This window comes from Pituophis catenifer, unplaced genomic scaffold (assembly GCF_029215685.1).
Source record: "Pituophis catenifer annectens isolate HBS135680 unplaced genomic scaffold, rPitCat1.0.hap2 SCAF_1, whole genome shotgun sequence".
NCBI classification, from domain to species: domain Eukaryota; kingdom Metazoa; phylum Chordata; class Lepidosauria; order Squamata; family Colubridae; genus Pituophis; species Pituophis catenifer.
The window spans coordinates 160196578-160223390 of record NW_027256881.1 but is presented as its reverse complement, the minus strand read 5'-3'; the positions used below and the strand labels follow the sequence as shown (position 1 = coordinate 160223390).

At 43.4% G+C, this 26813-nt stretch overlaps 1 protein-coding gene across 3 annotated transcripts in view; it reads left to right on the top strand.

The window, feature by feature from the left end:
• SUPT3H (SPT3 homolog, SAGA and STAGA complex component) overlaps positions 1 to 26813 on the top strand; it is a 263386-nt gene that overhangs the window by 210658 nt on the left and 25915 nt on the right. The gene's annotated exons all lie outside the window — the stretch shown is intronic.

The following is a 26813-nucleotide window of genomic DNA, read 5'->3' as shown; positions in this document are numbered from 1 at the left end:
TCGTCCCATCCCACAGGACCTCCTGAAGACTCCCTTCGTCCTGAGGACAAAAGGACAGAAAAGACCCTTTTAAAGGGGCATCATGCCATGGCCTGGGCTATACGAGCCTTGACATCGGCCTCATTTTTTAATAGGGTGGCCTTGCTTTGGCTTAAACAACTTCAGGCCAGGCTTCATCTTTCGGATACACGATCTCATCAAGACCTAAATAAAATTGCCGCAGCTCTTGAATATTCGGCGGACGCCACACTAAATTCGGCACGTTTCTCTGCCAGAGCTCTAGGATCAAATGTGACATCGCGCCGACTCTTATGGCTCAGGAACTGGCAGGCCGACATGCGTAGTAAGTGGCAACTGGCATCGGCTCCCTATTCCAGTGGGGCTCTGTTCGGATCCTCCTTAGAACCTCTACTCGTGGAAACCAGGGATCGTCGTAAAATTCTCCCTCCAGCTTCTCGTCGCTATGAGGCTCGTTTTTTGTCTTCAAGATTTCAGTCCTTTCGGTCCTCTGGTTCCTCCAACTTCCAGTCCCGGGTCCAGCGCCCCTTTTCCTCCAGACCTCAACCGGACTCCCAGGTTAGACAGGGGTCCAGATTTCCCCCTCGTAGGGCAAGTCGGGGAGGTAGAGGGGTCCGTTGGTCCCGTAGAGCTAGATAAGGAGGGTTTTCAATCTCCTATCGGGGGTCATCTCGCCTGTTTCCGAGATCAGTGGACTTCCTCCATTTCAGACTCATGGGTTCTGGATACCATTTCTCTGGGTTTAGCTTTGGAATTTTCATCCCCTCCTCCCTCCAGATTTATTGCATGCCCTGTTTCCCGGGATCCTATTAAGTCGGGGAGGGTTTCAGCGGCAATTGACCACCTTTTGGAAATTGCCACCATTGAACGGGTGCCAGTTTCTCAACAAGGCCACAGGTTCTACTCCTGTCTTTTCATAGTCCAGAAGGCCTCGGGGGGTTGGCGACCCATTTTAGACTTGAAATCATTGAACCGGCACATCAAATATCGCCGGTTCAAGATGCAGTCTCTGACGTCGATTCTTGAATCGATTCGTCCGCACGACTTCCTTTCCTCCATCAACCTAATGGAGGCTTATTTGCATGTACCTATATTGCCCTCCCATCACCAATTTCTCCGCTTTGCCTTCAAGGGGGCGCACTACCAGTATAGGGCCTTACCCTTCGGGTTGTCTTCCGCCCCTAGGGTATTTACAAAAATTATGGCCTCTTTGATTGGCCACATTCGCTCCCATCCGATTCGGCTTCAATTTTATTTGGATGACATATTGGTCATGTCTTCTTCCCTGCAATCTGCCCGAAGGGACTTATCATTTGTCCTATCCTCCCTGCAAGCTCATGGTTTTTCTATAAATTGGACCAAGAGCCACCTGTCACCTTCCACCAGTATCCTGCATTTGGGGGCTTCTATTGATACGGCATCTTTTACGGTTCGCCTTTCTCCTGAACGCCAGTTCAACCTGCAGTCTTTGGCTCGCAAATGCTTATCTTCTGGTTCGGCTACGGTCTTAATTCTTTCCCGGCTATTGGGCATGATGGTGTCCACCTTCGGTATCACTCCTTGGTCCCGTCTGCATAGTAGAGAACTACAGTGGCTTTTGCTGCCTTTTCAACGTGCGAGGCTGGAGAGCTCTTCCCGTCGGATTCGGCTTCCGGCCCAGGTTATCCGTTCCCTCCAATGGTGGACTTCTCCTGCTTTGTCCCTGGGATCTGGTTTCAGAGAACCTCTCCGTCTCCGGCTTACCACAGATGCGAGTCTATCCAGATGGGGAGCCCACCTTCTCCATCATATGGCCCAGGGTCGGTGGTCCCCACAAGAATCTCAGCTCAGCATCAATTTGTTGGAATTGAGGGACATTCGACTCGCCTTATGGCATTTCCAGGACTTAGTGGAAGGTAGACACATTCTAGTCCTGACAGATAATACTACAGCTAAAGCGCACGTGAATCGATTAGGGGGCACGAGATCTCGGACTTTAATGGACGAGGCTTTTCTGCTCTGCTCCTGGGCGGAAGAGCATCTGGCTTCCATTAGGGCAGATCACATTTCAGGAGCCGAGAATGTGCAGGCTGAGGCTCTCAGCCGTTCGCAAGTGGATCAAGGTGAGTGGTCAATTTCCCCGGCTCTTTTTCAGGACATCATCTCCAGGTTTGGATGCCCAGTTCTGGATTTATTTGCTTCTCGTGCAAATCATCATCTTCCCCGTTATTTTTCCAGGTTCCTGGACCTTCAAGCGGAAGCCACGGACGCCCTCCGCAGCCCATGGCCTTCGGGGCTCCTTTACGCCTTCCCTCCCTTACCTGTGATTCCCAAAGTAATTCGGAAGTTGCTAGAGGAGCGTGCTCAACTTCTCCTGGTGGCCCCTTTCTGGCCCATGCGCCCTTGGTTCACGGATTTGATGAGCCTCTCTGTGGCTCCTCCTTGGCAGATCCCTGCCTCCAAGGTTCACTTGTCGCAAGGTCCGCTCTTCCACCCGAACCCGGCCTGGCTGCGCTTGACCATCTGGCGGTTGAGCGGCACCTCCTAACAAGGGCCAGGATTCCGCCGGAGGTCGTTTCCATTATACAAGCAGCCCACCGTCCATCTACGGTTCGCATTTACGAGGCCACGTGGAGATCCTTTGTCTCTTGGTGTTCCTCCGTGCCAGTGTTGCCTACTTCGGCCTCAATTTTACACGTGTTGTCCTTTCTCCAGGCTGGTCTTCAAAGAGGACTACGACCAAACACGTTACGTCGCCAAGTAGCCGCCATTGCCTCCGTTCTGTCTTGCCTCCATTTCCCATCATCCAATCATTACAAGTTTCCTTCGAGGAGCTACGAATTTACAACCTCCTACAGTACATCGTTTTCCTACATGGAACCTGAATAAGGTCCTTCAGGCTCTCATGACTTCTCCCTTCGAGCCTCTTCGCTCTGTTTCCTTACACTTCCTTTCTCTGAAGGTAGTGTTCTTAGTAGCAATTACTTCCTCCCGCAGAATTTCAGAGCTGGCTGCATTGTTGGTGCGGGCAGATTTATGCATAACGTTATGCATAACGACAGGGTAGTACTTTGGCTGGACCCTTCGTTTGTGCCCAAAATAAACTCTCTCTTTCATAGAGCACAGGAACTCGTCCTCCCGGACGTTTGTCCTCGCCTGACTCATCAGCTAGAGAGATCGTGGCACACATTGGATGTACACTGGGCGTTAAAGATTTATATTGCTCGAACAGCATCTCTCCGAAAGACAGAGGCCCTTTTTGTGGCTTTCCATCCTACATCGATGGGCACTCGGGTTTCCAGTTCTACTCTGGGTCGCTGGATTAGAGCCACTATTGCCTTGGCCTATCGTCAGTCTGGCTCTCCACTTCCTCAACCCATCACTGCGCATTCAACAAGGAGCGCCTCTACATCAGCTGCCTGGGCCACCCAAGCTCCTCTGGAGGAAGTTTGCCGAGTGGCCACATGGATGACTATCAGCCCTTTCATCAGACATTACAGAGTGGATTCCTTCGTGTCCTCGGATGCGGCTTTTGGCAGAAGGGTTCTGCAGTCGGTCCATCTCGATTGAGGTATTCCGGACCTGTTCCTTCCCTCCCTGGTGACATCAGTCTTTGGTATGTCCCCATTCTGACTGACGTTTTTCCCTCTAGCTGGAGAATGGACGTTGGACTTACCTGATACGTCCGTTCTCAGTATGAGGAAAAACGTCAGTCAGCCTCACCCTTGGATACGCTCCGGTGGCGGTTGGGGGGGGTGAGATTAACTGTCTATCGTTTCAGGAGGACACGTCGCTTGAGTCCATAGCTTCGCCTCGCCGAAGAACTGGGGCAGCCTCGGAGGGCGGTGCCGTAGCTTTGGAAGGACTCGGTCATTGGTTAGACTGGGCGTATCCCCATTCTGACTGATGTTTTTCCTCATACTGAGAACGGACGTATCAGGTAAGTCCAACGTCCATTTTCTAAGGAAAATTGTGGTAAACATCATTACCATGTGAAACTGCTGACGTTCATATAAACAATTTATAAATAAATGCCCATGAAAATGCCCATGTATTTCCCATGGAGAAGAATATTATTCCTAGATTAATATACACAGGTAGCCCTCAATTTACAACCACAATTGAGCCCAGAATTTATGTTGCTAAGTGAGAAATTTGTTAAGTGAATTTTGTCCCATTTTCTTGCTGCATTTGTTAAGTGAATCAGTGCAGTTGTTAAATTAGTAACACGATTGTTAAGTGAATCTGGCTTCCTCATTAACTTTGCTTGTTAGAAGGTTGCAAAAGGGGATTATGTGACCCCGGGAGCCGGGATACTGCAACCATCATAAATATGGATTAGTTGTCAAGCATGTAAATCATGCTGCAACGGTCTTAAGTGTGAAAAATGGTCATAAGTCACTTTTTTCAGTGCCATTGTAACTTTCAGCTGTCACTAAATGAACTGTTGTAAGTCAAGGACTACCTGTATTTTTATGAATCCCTTTTTAATCACTTTTGGGCATTTTAAACAGATTGATAAATTATTGAGGGAGTTGTTAAAGGATGGGTATTTATTTATTTATTTATTTATTTATTTATTTATTTATTTATTTATTTATTTATTTATTTATTTATTTATTTATTTATTTATCAAATTTCTATACCGCCCTACTCCCGAAGGACTCAGGGCTGTGAACAGCCAAGATAAAATACAGATAATACAAATATTAAAAAATCCCTTAAAATTATTAAATATTTCGGCCGAAACACAGATTAAAACACCCAATTTATAAAATCACAAATTAAAAATTTAAAAAATTTAAAAGATGGGAGTTAGGCCAGGCCAGCTTGCTGAAATAGAAAAGTTTTGAGAGCACGGCGAAACGTGCGCAGGTCCGGGATCTTCCGTATCTCTGGGAGGAGCTCGTTCCAGATGGTAGGTGCCCCCACAAGAAGGCTCTCCCCCTGGGGGCCGCCAGTCGACACTGTTTGGCCGACGGCACCCTGAGGAGCCCCTCTCTATGGGAGCGTACTGGTCGGTGAGAGGCTATTGGTAGCAGAAGGCGGTCTCGTAGATACCCCGGTCCGATGCCATGGAGCGCTCTAAAGGTGGTAATCAAAACCTTGAAGCGCACCCGGAAGACCACCGGGAGCCAGTGCAGCTCACGCAGGAGGGGGGGTCACATGGGAGCGCCACGTCGCTCCCATAACCACCCGCGCGGCCGCATTCTGGACCAGCTGGAGCCTCCGGGCGCTCCTCAAGGGGAGCCCCATGTAGAGAGCATTGCAGTAGTGCAAGCGGGAAGTAACGAGAGCATGAGTGACCGTATTTAACGAGTCCCGATCCAGAAAGGGACGCAACTGGCGAATCAGGCAGACCTGATAAAAAGTCCCCCTGGCCATGGCCGTCATGTGCTTTTCTAAAGACAGCCGTGAGTCCAGGAGGACACCCAACTTGCGAACCCTCTCCGTGGGGGCCAGTGACTCGCCCCCAATAGTCAGTGATGGCACCAACTGACTATATCGGGATGTCGGAAACCACAGCCACTCGGTCTTGGATGGGTTGAGCCTGAGTCTGTTTCTCCCCATCCAGATCTGCACGGCCTCCAGGCACCGGGACATCACTTCAAGGGCATCATTGGGGTGGTCCGGGGTGGAGATGTACAGCTGAGTATCATCAGCGTACTGGTGGTACTTCACCCCGAAACCACGGATGATCTCACCCAGCGGCTTCACATAAATGTTGAACAGAAGGGGCGAGAGGACCGACCCTTGTGGCACCCCACATACAAGGGCCCTCTGCCCCCCTGTCAACACAGACTGCGACCGGTCAGAGAGAAAGGAGGAGAAACACCATAGGACGGTGCCCCCCACCCCTAACTCCTCTAGCCAGTGCAGCATGATACCATGGTCGATGGTATCAAAAGCCGCTGAGAGGTCTAATAGGACCAGGACAGAGGAACAGCCCCTGTCCCGAGCCCTCCAGAGATCATCAACCAACGCGACCAATGCCGTTTCCGTGCTGTACCCAGGCCTGAAGCCCGACTGGAATGGATCCAGATATGACGATTCATCCAGGTACTGGGGGAGCTGTCGCGCTACCACACTCTCAACAACCTTCGCAACGAAGCAAAGGTTGGAGACTGGACGATAATTTGCCAACACTGCTGGGTCCAGGGAAGGTTTCTTGAGGAGAGGCCTCACCACCGCCTCTTTCAAGGCGGCAGGGAAGACACCCTCACTCAAGGAAGCATTTATAATCCCCTGGAGCCAGCCTCGTGTAACCTCCCGAGAGGCCAGCACCAACCAGGAGGGACACGGATCCAGTAAACATGTGGCTGCGCTCAGTCTGCCCAGTATCCTGTCCACGTCTTCGGGCGTCACAGAATCAAACTCTTCCCAGATAATACTCACAAGACCTGCCTCTGTCCTCCCCGCTGAATCTACCCAGTCAGAGTCCAGATGTTCCCGAATCTGAGCGATTTTGTCATACAGATACTGTACAAAATCCTCGGCTCTACCCTCCAAGGGGTCCTCCCGCGCTTCCTGGTGGAGCAGGGAGTGGGTCACCCTAAACAGGGCGGCCGGGCGATTATCTGATGACGCAATAAGAGTGGCAAAATAGTTATACTTCACCACTTTTATCGCCACCAGGTAGGTCTTAATATGAGACCTTACCAGTGTTCGGTCAGATTCAGAATGGCTGGCCCTCCAACCACTCTCCAGGCGTCTTTTCCGGCGCTTCATCTCCCTCAGCTCCTCGGTGAACCAAGGAGCCAGGCAAGATCGACGCCGGGTCAGAGGCCGCAAAGGCACGACCCGATCCAAAGCTCCAGCGGCCGCCCTATCCCAGGCGGCCACCAGCTCCTCAGTCGAGCCGTGTGCCAGAGCCTCAGGAAATGGCCCAAGCCCCGTCTGGAACCTATCAGGATCCATCAGGCGCCTGGGGCGGTACCACCTCAATGGTTCTGCCTCCCTGCGGCGGGTGCGGCGGTTCGAAGGTCAAAGCGAAGGAGGGAGTGATCTGACCATGACAAGGGCTTGATCACTATATCCCCTATCTCAAGATCACTCGACCACTGACCAGAGACAAAAACCAGGTCTAGCGTGTTTCCCCCCGTGTGAGTAGGGCCATGAACTAACTGGGTCAGGTCCATGGCCGTCATGGAAGCCATGAACTCCCGAGCCACCTCAGACGCCTCACCGACGGATGGCAGGTATACTTTAGGTATACTTTAGCTTTTCTTTATCTAAATTAATATTTCCATATGAAGGTGGAAGAGTTAAGGTTGTTTAAGATCACTGGTATTTCTTCTTGATATCATAGGTTGGGGTTTGTATTGTGTTGCATTTTGGGGATAGAATAAAAATATTTTCTTTAAAAAACAATAGGAACAGAATTAGAAAATTGTTACTGACCACTCTAATACTTTGGCAGGGTTTGGTTCTTTCTTTAATTAAAAGTCAATTGTTTTCCCATCATTAAAGACTGCAAAACATATTTGGAACTTTTAAGGATGGAGATTTTAGTTTGGTTATGAATGCATGAAAAGTTGACATTTTAGAATAATATTTTTTATTTGAAAGTTGCAAATTATTTTTAACTTACTTGAGCAGAAATGTATTAGTATCCTACACCAATTTATTATGATGATTTCTAAAAACTGAAATACTACATGAGGAATTTTAATTGTCTTAAATTGCAAGATGTTAATGTACTAAATTAAACAAAATTTATTTCTTCATTTGGGTATGCTACATTTTGCTACTGAAACTTGCAGATTACATCGCATTAGAAGATGTTTTGAAGCAGTTTAAACCTAGAGTTTATTTTACAAAAAAAACTGAATATATTGTTAAGGGGAATCTAGGTAATTTGTGAGAAATTTAGAATCTGGAATTAGAATGGCTTGAGTCAAATTTTAAATTGATTTTAAATTGGAACAGTTTTAATTATGGCCAAGATATTTAATTATTTTAATCAGTTTTTTAGATTTTGTATGTTTTGTATGTATGTCTTGTTTTTACTTTGGCTGTTCACCGCCCTGAGTCCTATATTGGAGAAGGGCGGTATAGAAATTTAAACAAATAAAAATAAATAAATAAGAATACAGGAATGATTTTATATTTTGATCTTTAAGTTAGACTTAATTTATTAAAATATTATTATATTCTTTTATTTAAAAATAATTGGGTATCAACCATTTTATGCTGCAGAAGTAATATATTGTAGCTAAAAAGATAAAAGTTTGCATGGAAATAAACTAGCATACCAGAGTTATAACTCTGGACCGAAAAATGGTCTTGTTGTTCAACTTTGTCATAATAACATGGCAAAGTACATGTGCATTAGTTTTTACTGTTTCAACTGCAGTTGCTATAGCTTTATACAGTTACATTTTCCCTTCTTTTTTTAAGTTATTGGGCTGCATCCTCAAACTGACAGTTGTTTGGGATTTCAAACTGATTCATCTCCATCCTCTCAAATAATTCTGACTTGCTGCCGTTCTTATTATGACCACTGCTGCTGTTACTACTGTTGACTCAGTCAGTGTATTTTGGCACCTGAGCAGGAATGCATCAAAATAGTGAAATGTAGGAAAAGATTTGATACAAGCTTTATAAATGCACCAATATACAAAGAAGCTTTAAGTTGCCAAAGTGGCAAATTGACTATGAAATCAGAATTTTGCAATATCTATTTATTTGTTTTCTCATCAAGGACTTTCAGTATGTGGAATCCAGATTTACATGCTGAGTGGATAGAAGAAGATGAAATAACATGTTTTTTTCCCATACCGTCTTCAGTACTTACCATGCTAGAGGAAGGGAGAGCTACTGGAGAAGGAATGGAAATAGTCTCTCACGCATTCTCTGGGAGAAAGGATGTGTATAGCTTTCTATCTGGCTTAAAGGTCTATTAATTACTGATTATGTTTTTTTATTAGTTTCTTCAGTTGCAGAATTATGGCTGGAGGATATTGAGTCTTTTATGCTTTTATCAGCTGCCATATATTAGGAAAGTTTTGAAAGGGAGGAGAAAGAGGAAGAGAGAAGTTCTGTTTTTAGCTACAGTACTAATACATAGTTTTTCAAACCTCTTGCCAAACCAATGCTCAGTCTAATCCCTGCTCTAGCTTCATGGTTCTTTTTTAAATAGATCCTTCCTTTTTTTTTTTTCAAATTAATTAAAATACACCTAAGCCCTTCCTCTAGAAGGCTTGTTACATTTACAGTATCCATTTGCCTTAAAATTTAATTGTACAGGCAACAATACTGCTGTGCCATTGCAACACTTCTGTTTTGAATTGGTTGGAATTTAATTATTCTCACACAATTTTGGTATTCTATTCTCTATTACTCTTTTTTTGTACGTAGTGTATCATACAGTGGATCTTTTCTGCTTTTTTCCCCTCACTGTACCAAATGAAAATTTCTGGGAATTTGAAAGCCTGCACATTTCTTTCACACATTAAAATACCGTATTTTTCAGAATATAAGACGCTCCTTTTTCCCCCCTAAAAGAGGGTGAAAATTTGGGTGCGTCTTATACACTGAATGTAGCCCCGCCCAGCCTCTGAAACGGAGGTTTCAGAAGCTGAAAAAAGCCTCTTAAAGGGAGGTTTCAGAGGCTGAAAAAAAAGCAAGTCGCAGAGTTCACAACCAACGAACCTGTTGCTAAAGTTCACCTCTGGAAACAGCTGATTTGGGGTATTCCAGGAGGCCATCAGTTTTTTTCTTATTTTTCTCCCCAAAAACTAAGGTGTGTCTTATACTCTGGTGCGTCTTATAGTCTGAAAAATACGGTAAGTATTGCCAATTATAAATGTTTTACTAAAATTCCTATTGTTTACTTACTATTTGTGATAACTGTGAATCTATTCCACATATGCAGTGCTCTAAGTGATTTACTAAAAATGTTTAGGACAGTAATAAAGCAACTCATGATAAGGACAATTAGGGAGACAGGTAGACGAAAGGTTGTTGCCCAGCAGAGTCCATGCCACATGTGAACAGAAACACATATAAAGAAGGTTGAACATTTGCTGGAAGGAGTAGATGGAAGCATATATCACCATACCACCCCAGCTATGAAACTCCTTAGCCAATTTCCATCATAAAGTTGGCTCTTTTTATACAGGAGACAGCAGAATTCCTGGCTACAGCAGCCTCATTCATATGTCAGCCAACTGGGTTATTAGAATGTGACGTCCCTGAGAGCTCTCAGAGGAAGGGAGAAAATTTTGCAGTCCTAAGAGCTACTCTGGAGGTCAATGCAATAAGTGAGGGAGGGAAGAAAGGAAGAAGAGAAAGAAAGAAAAGAAAAGAAAAAAAGAAAGAAAGAAAAGAAAGAAAGAAACTATTTTCCATGCCCATGAAAACTAGGACCAGTGATACAGAGTATAAATTGCAGTTTTCTAGATTTAATTTAAATATAGAAAAACTTTGTGACTGTAAGTTCTGTATAACTGTGGAACAGTCTACCTATGGAAGTTGTTATGTTTGATGATAATGATGATTTGTTGTAGTAGCTACCCCATTATAAACAACTCTAGTCCATCTTGGAGGGAGGGGAGGATTAAAAAGGTTAGGCAACCATTGCTTGGGGTGGCTTAATAGTTTTTCTGCACATTTCAGAGCAATGGGATAGATGATCCATATAGTCCCTTCCAATTCTAGATTTGATGACCTTATTATCAAAAAAGAGAAGCATCTTCCCCATTATAAAAGTTAGTTGGGCTGATGAGAATTGAGCATAAACCTGTCTTCAAAGCACAGTAGTGCTAAAGTATCACTATACTGCCTTGCTTTTTATCGATCAGTCGAAGTTCTGTGTCCATCATTAAAAGCATCCTTTCATTTGGAACATACATTATGTATTCCAATTCATATTGCTTAAGACAAACATGCACTTGACATTTGCAAATGCTATATCTTTTTTTTTTTAAAGAAAAATCAGACTTCAACAGGCCTGAGCCCAATAATACCAGACCTATCTGTCTGGAATTTAGCAGGCTTCATCCTCTCCATGTACATTCATCCTACATTCATTCATGTAGGTTTATTAAAGTAATTAATAATTTGCTATCAGACTGCTGTTCTAAATGGAAAATAAACTAGGCATACATGTAATTACTTTCTATTCTCATTGCTGATTCCTATAGTTCATTGTAGAGCTTTCTGAAAAGATTGGCTGCACTCTGAATCTCCCAACAGTTCTGCTTTCTTGGGCAGAGTTAGAGGAGAGGGAAAGCTTGCATGGAATTTGCCATTAACAGCAATATATCCCATTTTAGCTTTGAAAGGAAATTTACAGGCAAAGTTCCTACAAAAGATATTTCTGTGGTTTTTTTTAAAAAAATGTTCCCATCAATTTCATCTGTTCTAAAGTTTGTAATAGTTCCAGTATTCTGTTTTATATGACCCATTTAACAACATCAAAAGCACCTTTAAATTACAGTTTTAGAATAGTAGAACTGAAAGTATTTAAATACTTACAGGTAGTTACAAAAGTAGTTTCAACTAAGATATAGTTAATATTTAAATGAGTTTTTTTTTTAACATGGTTAAAGTGGTTCAGAAAACCATTTGAAATAAATACAATAAAACATAGGGAAAAGTATAAAATGATAATATCAACATAGTAAAAATAGATTAATTAGAGCTACTGATAAGGATAAACCAGCTCAATTTCTGGGGGAAATCTTTAGAGTAGGCAATTTCCTAATCTCTGTTGAAAGCAGTTAAGTGTCATAGTTACAAGTTATATTTTGGTTGCCCTTAAAATAATTTTTAAATAGCCAGGTTCATCAGTGCCCCACTGCACCTATGTCTCAAAGTGCTCCATTTTTAATGCATATTGAACTAAAACTCATATGCACTCTGGGATGTGCTTTTTGTAATTGACTAACTTAATTTTTGTGCACAAACTGTACTGTTTCTTCTAGAATATCATGTGCATTCATCACACCACTATTACAAAAAAAAAACCTGAAGCAAGAAAACAATGGTACAAACAGCTTTAACAATCAAGGTCCAATAATATGATAAAGAAACCAAACAATTTCACTGTCAAAATCACGAGTTTGTTTATCAGTATCAAGGATGATATTGCATGAAGTGTTTTGAAAAACTATGAAGTGTTTTTCCCTTGAAAGAGGTTCATGGATGCTGAAATGCTGATGATATTTCTTTGTTTTTCTTTTTCTTTTATCATATGATGAGATATCTTATGGCCTACTCCTTGTTTCTTAAAATAACTTCTGTGATAAAATGTTCTTAGCAAAATCCACGCAAAGAGAGAAATGGTAAACAGTTTTATTTTCTGTACGTTCAAGGTCTTTTGTAAATGTATTCGCATGAAGAATTATTCAAAAATTATTTCATTACTTTTAAAATCCAAGAGACTGGAATTTGTGTTCTCTGGAACCTTTCTCATCCAAAGCTAAGTATCCATCACTTCTAATAGATTTGATATTTCTTTTTTATTATTTTGAGACATGTAAAATTTTGTCATAAAGCTTAATTATTTTTAAAAACTTCTCTTAGATATATAGGTCACCTTCACCCTTTTTAGGCAGATAATTTTAAACTAGGTTTGTTTGTTTTTGTTTTTTTTGCTGTCTTTGGAACAAACTGTCAGTTATGCTGAATGAGCATGGAATGTTGCTCAGGACACTCTTTAAGATGGCAACAGGTTAAACTTAGAGCTGTGCAAACTTTGAAATGCCACATCCAAATTAAGCTTGGCAAATCTCTCAAAAAAGTTAACAGCTGGCAAATTTAAATCATTTTCAACTCTAAACCGGGTTTTCCCCCCCTTAGCTCTGTGTCATCACATGTGAGTTAAAACCTACAAAAACCTGCTTGCAGTGGCCTACCCTATTTTACCTTCTTGCTATAGCAGATGCTCATGTCTTTACAACTTTTTTTTTAAAAAAACCTTTTTTTAGAACCTCTTCATTCGGACATGACTACAGTCAGTGTACTTGGACCTATATGTAAATTGCTTGCAGGTAATATGGTTGGTTTATTTAATAGGAAGATATATATAAAAGTTTCAAATAGAAATGTGCATTATGTATGTTATTGGGTACAAATTTGTGGTATAGTATAACAAATTTGAAAAGATTTGTCCTGGGCCTGCCATCTCAATTTCATCTTCATACACGCTGCACTCTGTGAGTAAGGCTCACTCTCTCTTACACTTTGTTTCTCTCTATTTCTTGATAGCTCTTAGTTAGTTTAGTTTGCTATATTTTACTTCAGAAAATTATATATATTGTCACACTGATATATCTTGAAGGGAAGTAATTAATCGTAACTAAACTTTTCACATCAGTTTAATTACTTTTTCTCATGCCTCAGAGGTTTACTGAAAGAACAGTGGTTGCAATAACTATATATATATATATATATATATATATATATATATATATATATATATATATATATATATATATATATATATATATATATATTCTTCTGAAAAATTAAGGGAAGAAGGACACATTTAGCACATTTAGTATTGGAAAGACTCTTCAGGTTCCAGTGTTTGAATTGAACTGATATATTCTCACAATTTATTGAAAATACAAGAATTATTTTTTAGTCTCATACACACACACACATTGTACAAACAACATTTGGTTAGGAATTTCTTTTTTCAAGAATGGAATGTAAGTCAACTTATGAAAACTCATATCAATGGCCTTCAAGTGTAACATATACCAAGGCAATGCAACATCCCTGTTGCTGTTCTCTATGGGTTTGAACCCCCTTAGTCAGATAATTACAAGAACTGGATAAGGATATGACTTCTAGAGTGGAAGTTCCATCAACCTTCTCTTTTACACGATTGACCTGAAACTATATGCTAAAAGTGAATGAGATGTCAACTTGTTGATCCATTTAACATGGCTATACAGTGAAGACATTGGGATGTTATTTGGACTAGAGAAGTGTGCCTGGGTGATAGTCAAGAGAGGAAAGATAATTAAGACTGATGGGGTGGAACTACCAGTGGATCACATAGTAGACACATACTAATTACTAGTACCTTGGCATACAGTCACAGGAATTATGTTGAGGAGACGAGGAAGATAGCAACATCCAAGTACCACCAAAGGATAAGCAGGTCCTAAAGAGCCATGTCAATGGGAAGAATAAGATCCATACCATCAACACATATACCCTGTCAGTCATTGGATATACTGCTAGTATAGTAACCTGGCCAAAGGAGGACATGGAGGCTGCTGATGTGACAGCACAGAAGCTCCTAACAATGTAGTGATATTTTTACCCCAAGTCCAACTCCGAGCAACAGTACACTTGCTGGAAAAAAGGCAGGTGGGGTGTAGTGTCAAAGTCACTCTCCCAGACAAAAGCTAGGGCATCCAGGAGTACATCATACAGTGCATGAGCCAGGTGGCACAGTGGTTAGAATGCATTACTGCAAGCTAACTCACTGCACGCTACAGGAGTTCGATTCTGAATGGCTCAAGGTTGACTCAGCCTTCCATCTTTCTGAGCTAAGGTCAGTAAAATGAGAATCCGGGTTGTTGGGGGCAATATGCTGATTCTGTAAACAGCTTAGAGAGAGCTGTAAAGCACTATAAAGGGGTATATATAAGTTTAAGTGCTATTGCTATCAGTAAGATGGCACCCAAAGATGAGCTTCTAAGAGAATGCTTGCAGGAGCAACAAGTAGGGGAAGAAGATAAGCAGAGGAAGTCCCATAGCAAGGCGAGGCCCTGTATGAGATCCTGCTATTAACAGGTAGATATTGGGAAATTCTACCAGTGGCTGGAAAGGGCTGGACTTAAAAAACAGCATTGAGGCACTGATCATAGCAGTACAAGATCAAGTATTGAGCACCTGATCCATAGAAGCAGTGATCAACCATATTAGACAGGATCCAATGTGCAGACTGTACAAAGAGGCCTCTGAGACAGTCCAACATGTAATAGGATGTAAAATTAAGGCATTGAATGGCACAAGCAAATAGCTGGCATTGTGTACAGAAACATCTGCATGGTGTATGATGTAGACCCTTCCAAGTCCAGATGGGAGATTCCACAGCTCATGGAGAATAAGAGTGCTAAGATCCTGTGGGACTTCCAGATGTACAGGCAGATATTGGCCAATCAACCAGACATCGTATTAGTAGACAAGGATCAGAAGACACTGATCGTTGATATAGTGATGCAATATATCAATATCGGGAAGAAGGAATATGTAAAGCTGGAGAAATACCAGGACCTGAATGGCAAAGGATGTGTAAAATAAAGAACAAAGTAGTCCCAGGGGTGAGAGAAGCACTTGGGCTGTGACTCCTAAACTGGGAGAGTGGCTCCAACAGATCCCAGGAATATAACTCTCTGTCCAGAAGAACGTAGTGCTAGGAACAGCTAAGATCCTGCACAGAACCCTCAATCTCCAGGCTTGTGATAGAGGACCCAAGATTGAAGAAGACACATACCACCTTTAAGGGCGAGAAAGGATTGGGGTTTTTTATACACATGCACACAGTGTCTCTCTCACACACTGTACAAACAAACCAACTTTGGTTAGGAATTACCAAGCTATGGTTGGCAAATTGGGAGGAACAATTCCTAACCACAACATTATAATAATATTTGGATGGATGAAACATAGATTATCTGAGAACAGCAGTACACAAGGAGTACATGAAGAGTTGGGAACAAATATATTGTCTAAAAAAGTTCAGAGTACAGAAGATCTCCTACATTTCTTATACAGGTAGTCCTCCACTTACAACAATTTGCTTAGTGACCGTTCATAGTTACAACGGCACTGAAAAAAGTTACTCATGACCATTTTTCACACTTTAACCCATTGCAGCATGTTTTACATTTGCATGCTTGACAACTGATTCACATTTATAACTGTTGCAGTGACCTGGGATCATGCCCTGAGATCACCTTCTGCAACTTTCTGACAAGCAAAGTCAATGGAGAAACCAGATTCACTTAACATCCATGTTACTAATTTAATAACTGCAGTGATTCACTTAACAAACGTGGCAAGAAAAATTGTAAAGTGGAGCAAGACTCAATTAACAAATTTCCCTCTTAACAATATAAATTTTGGCTTAATTGTGGTCGTAAGTTGAGGACTACCTGTACTCTCTTTTGGAAGAAATAGTGTTGGAGTGGCAAGAGAGATACTGGAGATGTTGGGAGCAATGATGATAAGCAAAAGGAAATCCTGTCCCAGACTATTTGTATCTTTCTCTTTCTGAAGGGTCACTCTCCAAATTGCACAAAGCCCAGACCTCTGCTAGTAATATGTGTCCTCTGCAGCACATTAAGCAACAATATTAAGCCCTTTTTTTCAACAGCATCATAACTTCAAATGATTGCTAAATGAATGATGTTATGATGCGCATGTCCAAGATGGCGGCGCCCGCTGAGATCGCAATCTGAGGACGGGGTGCTGACCTATCTTTTGGGTCCTTCGGGGGTCGTTTTGGAGATCCGAGATCCCAGGACCGGTGAGGGGAGCTCCCTGCCAGCACAGAGAGGGTTTTTTCTTCCTCCGTGACTGAGCAGCGAGGAAGAGCGATGTCAGGAGCGGCGGGCAGCTCAGCTGGGCGGCAGCGGCATTTTCTGACGTTTTCCGCAGCCGGAGGCCACCTGGAGGTTGGAACGGCGAGGGGGGTTGCCCGAAGAGCTGTATGACACCCCCGAAGATCTTTGGGACGCCACCAGGCTTGTTTGGTGCCGGCGACGACGCGGAGGGCGCTGGCAACCCCCCCCTTGGAGTTGGAGTCAGGGGGACAATGAAACATCAAGGGCGCTGGCAACCCCCCCCCCCCCCGGAGTTGGAGATGGGGGTGGCAATGAAACAACAAGAGGACGCTGGCGACCCTCCCCCCCTTGGAACTGGAGTTGGAGTGGAGTGGGGGGGCAACGCAATGCAATGAAATATCAAGAGCGGGAGACTTGCAACCAGGGTTGGGGCTAGGACCTGGTGTGAGATCTTTTCCCAGGCCTAGGAGGCCTCAAACTGTGGTTGTGTGAGGGCTGGGGGCTTAAGACAACTGCCCCATTTTTTGTCCCATTTCTCTCTCCCCCAGCGTTCCCTTTAAGACCGGGCCCAATTGCACCAGCTATTAGCCCATGTGACTCACCTGGCTACGCTTATATCATCTAAACCCCCCTGACTATGGAGAGGGCTATTCCATCTGAAATGGAACGATGGTACATTGCTGCATCCCGTCGGCTGAGGGGGGCTGGACATCAGTTGACCACCGTGAGAGGGAGGATTCTACATATATGTACTTTGTCAGCGGAGGGGATTTGACCATCGGACCAACCGCCGTGAGAGGGCGGTTTTTGGACCTGACCCCCGGACGCTGTCTGTTTCATTGGTTCATCGCTGCCATCTCACCACAAGAGGGGGCTGACCAGCTGACCTAACCACCGTGAGAGGGTGGTAGGATCTATTGCCCCCCCCCTTGGATTGTGGTCATCTTGGTTCTGGACTTTGTCCCCTGTTGTGAGGGGACAGTGGACTTGGTCCTGTAAATATGTTTCTCAGATCCTTCATTTCTTCGTCTTCTCCCCTGGTCCTTTTATAGACCCTTAGGATATGGTTGTGCTACCCGTTTGGCTAAGATGTACTCAGCGGCGGAGCTTCTTGGTCTGCGAGACTCCCCCCTCTTGCAGGCTTGGCCCTCCACTCTTATCGAGAGCCTACCTCGATGACGGGCTTTGGAACCCCGAGAGGTGGCATGCCACAAAGAGGGGGCTGCGGGGTTTTTTAAAACTGTCTTTGTCTAAACTTAAGGGGTTTGGGGAGGGGGAGGGGTGTTGGACAGGAACTAGGGTCGTGGGTTTGGGGGATAGCCCATTTAGGGGAGGGTCGGGCCGGGATGCGCGGCGGGGGATGGGGGGGATCCAGACGTAATAGGGGGGTCAAGCTTGTCCAGACTGTGTTTCCATCATTGGTACTGTGAGGGGAGGGGTAGATATGGTGGGAGCAGGGGGCCATATCATGTTAAGGGAGCATGCACCCGCTGTCTTCAAGCGGTAGGGCGCTCCGGCCCCCAAAGCTCTACTCATTTTTCAGGTTGCACAGACCCTCAGGGCCTGGGCCTTCGACTGATGTTGTGCAACGCCAGGTCTGTAGTAAATAAAGCCCCCCTCATTTGTGATCTTATTCAGGAGGGGGGAGCGGACCTGGTGGGTATTACGGAGACCTGGTTGGGCCCGGAGGGAGGGGTCCTCTGGTAGAAATGTGCCCACCAGGCTTCCACACATTCCATCAGCCGAGGCCCCAGGGGAGGGGCGGGGGAGTAGCGGTTATTATTAGAGAAGGCCTTAGGCCGAGGGAAACCACTGTTCCTCAGACGGCCGGTTGTGAGTCCCTCCTTGTGAAGTGGGGTCATGGGGTTCAGATGGGCTTGTTGATCATGTACCTGGCTCCCTGCCACATGGCTGCAGCCCTGCCCAAGCTACTCAATGTTATCGCCACGGTGGCGGTTGATACCCCCAGACTTATGGTCATGGGGGATTTTAACCTGCCGTCCACGGGTGAGGCATCTGAGGTGGCTCGGGAGTTCATGGCTTCCATGACGGCCATGGACCTGACCCAGCTAATTCATGGCCCTACGCACAGGGAGGGAAACACACTGGACCTGGTTTTTGTCTCTGGACAGTGGTTGAGTGATCTTGAGATAGGGGACATAGTCATTGAGCCCTTGTCATGGTCGGATCACTCTCTCCTTCGCCTTGACCTTCGAACCGCGGTACCCCGCCGCAGGGAGGCAGAACCGGTAAGATGGTACCGCCCCAGGCACCTGATGGAACCTGATAGGTTCCAGATGGAGCTTGGGCCAATCACAGAGGATCTTGCACACGCCTCGACTGGAGACCTAGTGGCCGCCTGGGATAGAGCAGCTGCTGGAGCTCTGGATCGAGTCGTGCCTTTGCGGCCTCTGACCCGCGCCGTTCTCACCTGGCTCCTTGGTTTACCGAGGAGCTGAGGGAGATGAAGCGCTGAAAAAGACGCCTAGAGAGTAGTTGGAGGGCTAGTCTTTCTGAATCGGACCGGACACTGGTAAGATCTCATATTAAGAATTACCTAGTGGCGATAAAAGCAGCAAAATGTACCCATTTTGCTGCTCTTATTGCGTCATCAGATAATCGCCCGGCCGCCCTATTTAGGGTGACCCGCTCCCTGCTCTACCAGGAAGCGCGGGAGGACCCCTTGGAGGGAAGAGCCGAGGACTTTGTTCAATATCTGCATGACAAAATCACTCAGATTCGGGAAGGTCTGGACTCCGACTGGTTAGGTCCAGCGAGGGTGACGGAGGCGGGTCTTGAGAATGTTATCTGGGACGAGTTTGATCCTGTGACCCCAGATGACGTGGACAGGATTCTGGGTAGATTGAATGTGACCACATGTTTGTTGGACCCGTGTCCCTCCTGGTTAGTACTGGCTTCCCGGGAGGTGACGCGAGGCTGGCTCCAGGGGATTATAAATGCTTCATTGGGTGAGGGTGCCTTCCCCGCCGCCTTGAAGGAGGCAGTGGTGAGGCCTCTCCTCAAGAAGCCTTTCCTGGACCCGGCAGTATTGGCTAATTATCATCCAGTCTCCAACCTTCGCTTTGTTGCGAAGGTTGCTGAGAGTGTGGTTGCGCGACAGCTTCCCCAGTACCTGGATGAAACGTCGTATCTAGATCCGTTCCAGTCGGGTTTCAGGCCTGGATACAGCACGGAAACAGCATTGGTCGCGTTGGTTGATGATCTCTGGAGGGCTCGGGACAGGGGTTGCTCCTCTGTCTTGGTCCTGTTAGATCTCTCAGCGGCTTTTGATACCATCGACCATGGTATCATGCTGTACCGGTTGGAAGAGTTGGGGGTGGGAGGCACTGTACTATGGTGGTTCTCCTCCTTTCTCTCCGACCGGTCGCAGTCTGTGTTGACGGGGGCAGAGGTCGACTCCGAGGCCCCTCATATGTGGGGTGCCGCAGGGATCGGTCCTCTCGCCCCTTTTGTTCAACATTTATGTAAAGCCGCTGGGCGAGATCATCTGTGGTTTTGGGGTGAAGTACCATCAGTACGCTGACGACACCCAGCTGTACATCTCCACCCCGGACCACCCCAACGATGCCCTTGAAGTGATGTCCCGGTGCCTGGAGGCCGTACGGATCTGGATGGGGAGGAACAGGCTCAGGCTCAACCCATCCAAGACTGAGTGGCTGTGGTTTCTGACATCCCGATATAGTCAGCTGGTGCCATCGCTGACTATTGGGGGCAAATCATTGGCCCCCACAGAAAGGGCTCACAACTTGGGCATCCTCCTGGATTCACGGCTGTCTTTAGAAGAGCACTTGACGGCCGTGACCGGGAGGATTTTTCATCAGGTTCACCTGATCCGCCAGTTGCGTCCCTTTCTAGATCGGGACTCTCTACACACAGTCACTCATGCCCTCGTCACCTCTCGTCTGGACTATTGTAACGCTCTCTACATGGGGCTCCCCTTGAGGTGCACTCGGAGGCTCCAACTGGCGCAGAGTGCGGCCATGCGGGTGGTTATGTAACATCTCTCCTGCGCGAGCTGCACTGGCTCCCGGTGGTCTTCCGAGTGCGCTTCAAGGTTTTTGTTACCACCTTTAAAGCGCTCCATGGCTTAGGACCTGGTTATCTACGGGACCGCCTGCTACCACCAATAGCCTCCCACCGGCCGGTACACTCCCATAGAGAAGGGCTCCTCCGGGTGCCGTCGGCCAAACAATGTCGATTGGCGGCCCCTAGGGGGAGGGCCTTCTCTGTGGGGGCACCTACGATCTGGAACAAGCTCCCCCCGGAGATACGGAGGATCCCGGATCTGCGCACCTTCCGTCGTGCGCTTAAAACGTTTTTATTTCATCAAGCTGGCCTGGCCTAAATCTTCTCCTCTTTTAAATTTAAATTTTAAATTTTAAATACAAATTTTAATTTGTTATGGGGTATTTTAAAATTCAGCCAAATTATTTAATTTGTTTTAATCTATTTTAAATTTTGTATCTCTGTGTTTTATCTTCTGGCTGTTCACCGCCCTGAGTCCTTCGGGAGAAGGGCGGTATAGAAATTTAATAAAATAAATAAATAAAATAAATAAATATGCAAAAGAAGGAAACAAGCAAAAGGAACAGCTGTCTGGCTCTAGTTTACCCTACTAATATACCTACAATCGGTGCTGCAGATTTACATGTAAAATGAGGTTTTATGTTTTGTGGATGAATGATGGCTCTTCTCTACATTCTCAAAACAGCAAAGTTTAATAAATCTTCAGTTCAATGCAGTTAAGGCATTTAAGAGTGATTGCAAGCAAATGCTTCCCACATTGGGATTAAAGTAACAAATTCTGTATCCGAAGTAGCATTATATTGAACCCTTTCCCAACTGAAGCTGAAAATAAATTTGGTAAAATGACTGTTATTTCCTTTTGGATGCGATTCTTTCACCAAAGGCATCCTGAACAGCAAGTGTGCCATTCCTGTCATTTGGTGAATAGTGCTTTGCCAGAGATATTCGGGTTTGCTTGCTGGTTTTACATCACCGTCCTTGTGGGCTGAGCACCCATCTTCAACAGCAGAGGAAGATGACAGAATATTTAAGACAAAGATAAAAGCTTGCCGATTGGCAGCTTAGAATAAAAGGATACCAACTAAAGCCTTTGTGTGCTTCCAGTCAAAATATTCTCCCTAGGCTTCATAAGAATATACTGAACTGAAGTGCATTTCTGCTACAGCTATTTTACATGGATGGTTTGCTGTAACTTCACCTGAGCTTGCAGCAGAATTGAAATGCATTTGCATATGTAACTGGTCAATCAACTGAACATCTTTGGCATAAACAGTCCAGCAGGCAATAATTAGAGAAAGAGTACGGGGAATTGAAAAACCTAGGGAAGGGTCTTTCTGGGATGCTGTATTGCTGACATCCTTTGCCAGAGTAGGTTAGTAAATGTAATATGTACTGTAAACATGAGTTCAGTTTTTATCGGTATCTGCTAATTGTTGGATTAAATTAGATCAAAATATTCACCAACAAATAGTTATTACTGCTACAGCTATCCTTGTTCACTGAAGTACTGTTAAATTGGAAACAATATAGTACAAATAGGCAAATGCTGAACCTGAGATTAAGGGGGGAAAGCATGAAATGTCAAGTCACATTTTTGTAGGACTCTTTTTACTGTATTTCCATAAATGCTGGGGGAATTATGTTGCATATACTAGAAGCTGTTTATTTTCATTTCTGGCCTGATTTTCTACATTGAGAAAACCATGTCTAATGAACTTGAGCATTCTTGAAGGGAAAAAAAAAACACTTATATTTTGCATAATAGTTTACATGTGTGAGTTGCCTCTCAAAGGAACACTATAATTAGCTTGTCGTCTTCCTGAGAGGAGACTATCTGTCTTAAAGATACATTGGTTAGCCTTGTCTTCACAGCATTGTTATTTTCTTTGAATGAAATGCACGGTCATGCACGCACACATGCACACACTTTCACATTAGATTTGGGTTGCTTTTCCACTTCTTGATTCTGATTTGGATTAGAGAGTCAAAGGACATTTGATTATGCTTTCTTCCTTTCTTATTCAGCTAATAATGGGAATAAGAGTTTGGCTTCCAGTTTTCCAGTATGTTAAAACATACTGATCTAACACAGAGCAATCGTTGAAAAAGTTGCATGCTTTACTTGTTCATGATCTTGTTACTAAAGGAAAACACAGTTGACTGAAATGCTTTCCTGCTTTTGGCAAACTATGTGCACTTTTGTTTTTCTTTAATTAAACCGGCGGCACAGTAAGTATAAGTATTTTAGCACTGGCATATTTGAGCTTGAGTTGGGGGAATTCACTGGTGGTCATATTATCACTGAGATTTGTTTCTCAGCATGATATGAAATGATCAAATACTTTCAGATTTTTAAAAATCTCCCTTGGTGTTTTTCATTTATAACTAAACTTTTAACAGGAAGTAAAGAATTTGTTTTTGTTTAAAAAGTAGGCTATAGGATTAAATGATGTGTGGAAGTTTTCCAGAACTGCCGGCTAGAAGAAGGCAGTGGCAAATCGCTTTCTATCATGTAAAAAGAAAAAGAAAAAAGAAACCACCCTGTATGGATGTGTCCGTGCAAGGCTCTAAAAGCTGAGCTTGACATAAAAACAATGATATATCCTGAAGAAGGAAGAGATATATTGAAGAATAATTATTTAACATGAATTTTTAAAGCTGGTTCTTCATGTCATATGCTATCATGTAAATAAAAATAAAAATTACATATACATAAGCACATACACACCATTTGCATGAATGGTGAATGCGCGGAACCATCCCCTTCCCTTCACCCTGCTGCCCCCACCAGTCCACAAAGCTGGAATGGTTGGAGACCGCTGTTTTAATAGATAAAGTTTTTGCAAAACGGAACGTTTTTAACAACATGCTTGGGGATAAAGCACATCTATTGGATGCTTCTCTACAAATTTAAAAGAATATTTTAAATTATTTAGTACTTGATAGTTAAAAACATTAAGTTGATTTCACACAACAAACATTAAGTTTGTTTCACACAAACGTCTACTGAGTAGTAGCAGTTCCTTTCCACATAGAATTGTTCTGTCAGTGAACATAACAAGAACCATAAAGAGGGTTGCCTATATATGCATAGTGTCCTTTTAGGTAAGCAGTTTTATGAAGAGCACAAAAAATCAGTAAGAGAAAGAAATTAAAGGCATGGATAAAAAAAAAGAAAAAAGTTTATTTTAACACTTATTATTTTTATCTGCCCATTTCCTTCTATCTTCGCAAACCACCCCATCCATGCATTGCTCCAGACTTTGCCTTTTGCTCTTTAAACTACTGGATTTTCTGGTTTGGGGTTTTTCAGCAACTCCATTCAACCATGACTTTCTCAGTCTTCCCTTTCTTCTCAATTCATTCACTTTTTCATCCATATTTGTTCTATGATTTTTTAATCATTCAAAATACACCCTTGCACACACTTTTTTCTTTTGTTCAACAAACATATGTTCCTCATAACAGACTTCGGAGATATCTAATTCCTTATTGATTCTGGCCAGTTACAAATAAAAGAAGAAACGAGAATATGGATAGTTATTGACTTACAACTGGTTGTTCTACAACTGGTCAAAGTTACAGCCACTTCAAAATGGTTGGTCTACAGCCAGGGGTGGGTTCTACTTACCTTTACTACCGGTTCACAATTGGGTCACGCATGCGCGCTCGCTTCGCTCGTGCACGAGTGCACTCTTCTGCACATGCACAGAAGCATTTTCATGACATCAGGGTCAGTGGGTGGGGCCTCCCGCCAGTTTTAATATCGGTTCTATAGAACCGGTGCGAACCAAGGGCAACCCACCACTGTCTACAGCCCATAAAGCACTTCTAGCCATCATTAAATACCCCCCCCCCAAATGATCACATAACCACATTTTGGGCACTTTGCAGCTGATTTGGATATTTGTTTATTTATTTAATTTATTAGCTGTCCATTTTACTATGCGGTAACTCTGAGCAGTTTTATGATCTGTTGTAATGTGACCATGATTTGTGATATTGTAGGTTCCAATGGTTTCTGCTGGCTTCCAGCAAAAAACACCCATCTGGAAAAATAGCTTGGCTTAACAACTGCATTGCTTATTTAATGGCCATAGTGATTCACTTAATAACTGTGGTGATTTATGAAATAACCACTGTGAAAAATGTAGAAAAACCTACGACCACAATGACTTACAACTAGATTTCTGATTCCAATTGTGGTTCTAAGTCAAAGACTACCTGCATAAAAACCAACCAGGGCCAACCAGAAATGCAAATACACAATCTTAAACAAAATAAACTAACCTAAACTAATCTAAAAGGGGCTACACAACAACCGTAACATGGCACCTAGGAGAATTACAAGGTGATGAATAGTTTATGGAATATCTTCAGAAAAATGTCATTTCAGAGGGCAGGCACCACAACTGAGAAAACATGCTTCCTGGGTCCTGCAAGATGACATCGGTCCAGAGGGCACCCACCCTGCATGATCACATCAGATAGGCAAAAACAAATGGAGATAAGCAGGTCCCTCAGATAATGGACACTATGCCATTAAAGATTAATTGTACCTGGAAGCGAACCAGTAATCAGGGCAACATGCAGAGCTTGTGGAGTTAATGTAAGCATAACACATTGATCCCATCACTGCCTGCCTCATTGCATTCTGGGCCAGCTGTAGCTTCCAGATAGTCTCCAAGGGCAACCCTAGGTAAAGCGCATTACAGTAATGTAATTGAGAGTTGCCCAGTACATACAGTAGTGGCCAAAATTGTGGAAATCTTTTGGGAAAAGTGTATTTTTGAGGTTTGATGGCTAATAACACCACTTTTTTGGGGGGAATTTCAAGATAATCATATTCCACTGCTGGAATAGCCCAGACCTTAACCCAATTGAAAATCTATTGAGCCGATTAAAGAAACGACCGAGCAATAAATCTCAGTTAATAGAAGCAATCAGTCAATCTTGTCTCACATTATAACAGCTGCAGAACTAAAAAACTTGGTTCATTCCATGGGAAGATAATTCATGCTAAAGGTTACCCAACTAAGTATTAACTTGTTTTTTTGTATATCTTATTTTTTCTATGGTGATCATTTTTGAATATCTCATTTTTTTCTACATGTTTCACTTTTCTTCTTTATACTGTAACTGCTATTCTAATAGCAAATCCTTCATAAAAGTTATTGCATTACATTCTTGATTAAATTATCTTTCTATTGATATATAATTTTATGGTACTACTGCCAAAAAAGTGGTGTTATTAACTAGCTTTAGAAAATACACTTTTCCCAAAAGGTTTCCACAATTTTGGCCACTACTGTAGGTAACTGTATGAAAACCTCCAAGTCCAGGAAAGTGTTCAACTGGTAACCAAATTTACCTATGCAAAGAAACATTCTTGTCCATAGCTGCCACTTGTTCATCAAGAGGGACTTGCATACAAGTCTCAAATGTTCAAGAGCCATTCCATTGAGAATTAATATTGGAATATCTTTTTATATGATTGCCCCAAATGGACAGCCACTAGGTTTGTCAGGATTAAGCCTAAATCTGTTTTTTTCCATCCAGACCCACACAGCCTCCAAACGCTAGGCTAGAACTTTGTATCACCCAGTCAATCTGGTGTCAAGATGTACAACTAGTTATCATCAATATACCGGAAATACTTGATTCCAAACTGATGAATGACAACATCCAGTGGTTTTATATAGATATTAAATAGGGGAGAGAGTATAATGTGAAGTAGCAGGTTTAAATAAATAGGATAGAACTTAAGAGGAAGAAAATTATCTGTCCTGCATCTAGTAGGGAAAATGTCAGGCTTGAGTATAGGCAATAGCTCGGCAATAGTGCATGTGAAAAACATCTGATGACCTTGCTCATCATAACTTAAGCATGAGTGAACAGTGTAATGCAACTGCTAAAAAGCTAAATGTTATCTGAGTTACATTAACAAAACCATAGAGTCTACATCACAAGAAGCAATTATTCCTTTCCATTTTATCCTAGTCATATTCCATTTGGAGAACTATATCTAGTTCTTGATACCACAATTGAAAATAAGTCAAGCCTAGAGTAGAGCTACCAATAGCTTAGAGTCTGGAAACTAAGCAATATGAGGCACAGTTTAAAGGAATTGTGTATGTTTAGCCTATTAAAAATATGAACCATAAATATATGTAGTTAAGATATAATAAAGCAAATAAATAACGGGAAGAACTCCTTGACCTGTGTGACTGTTAG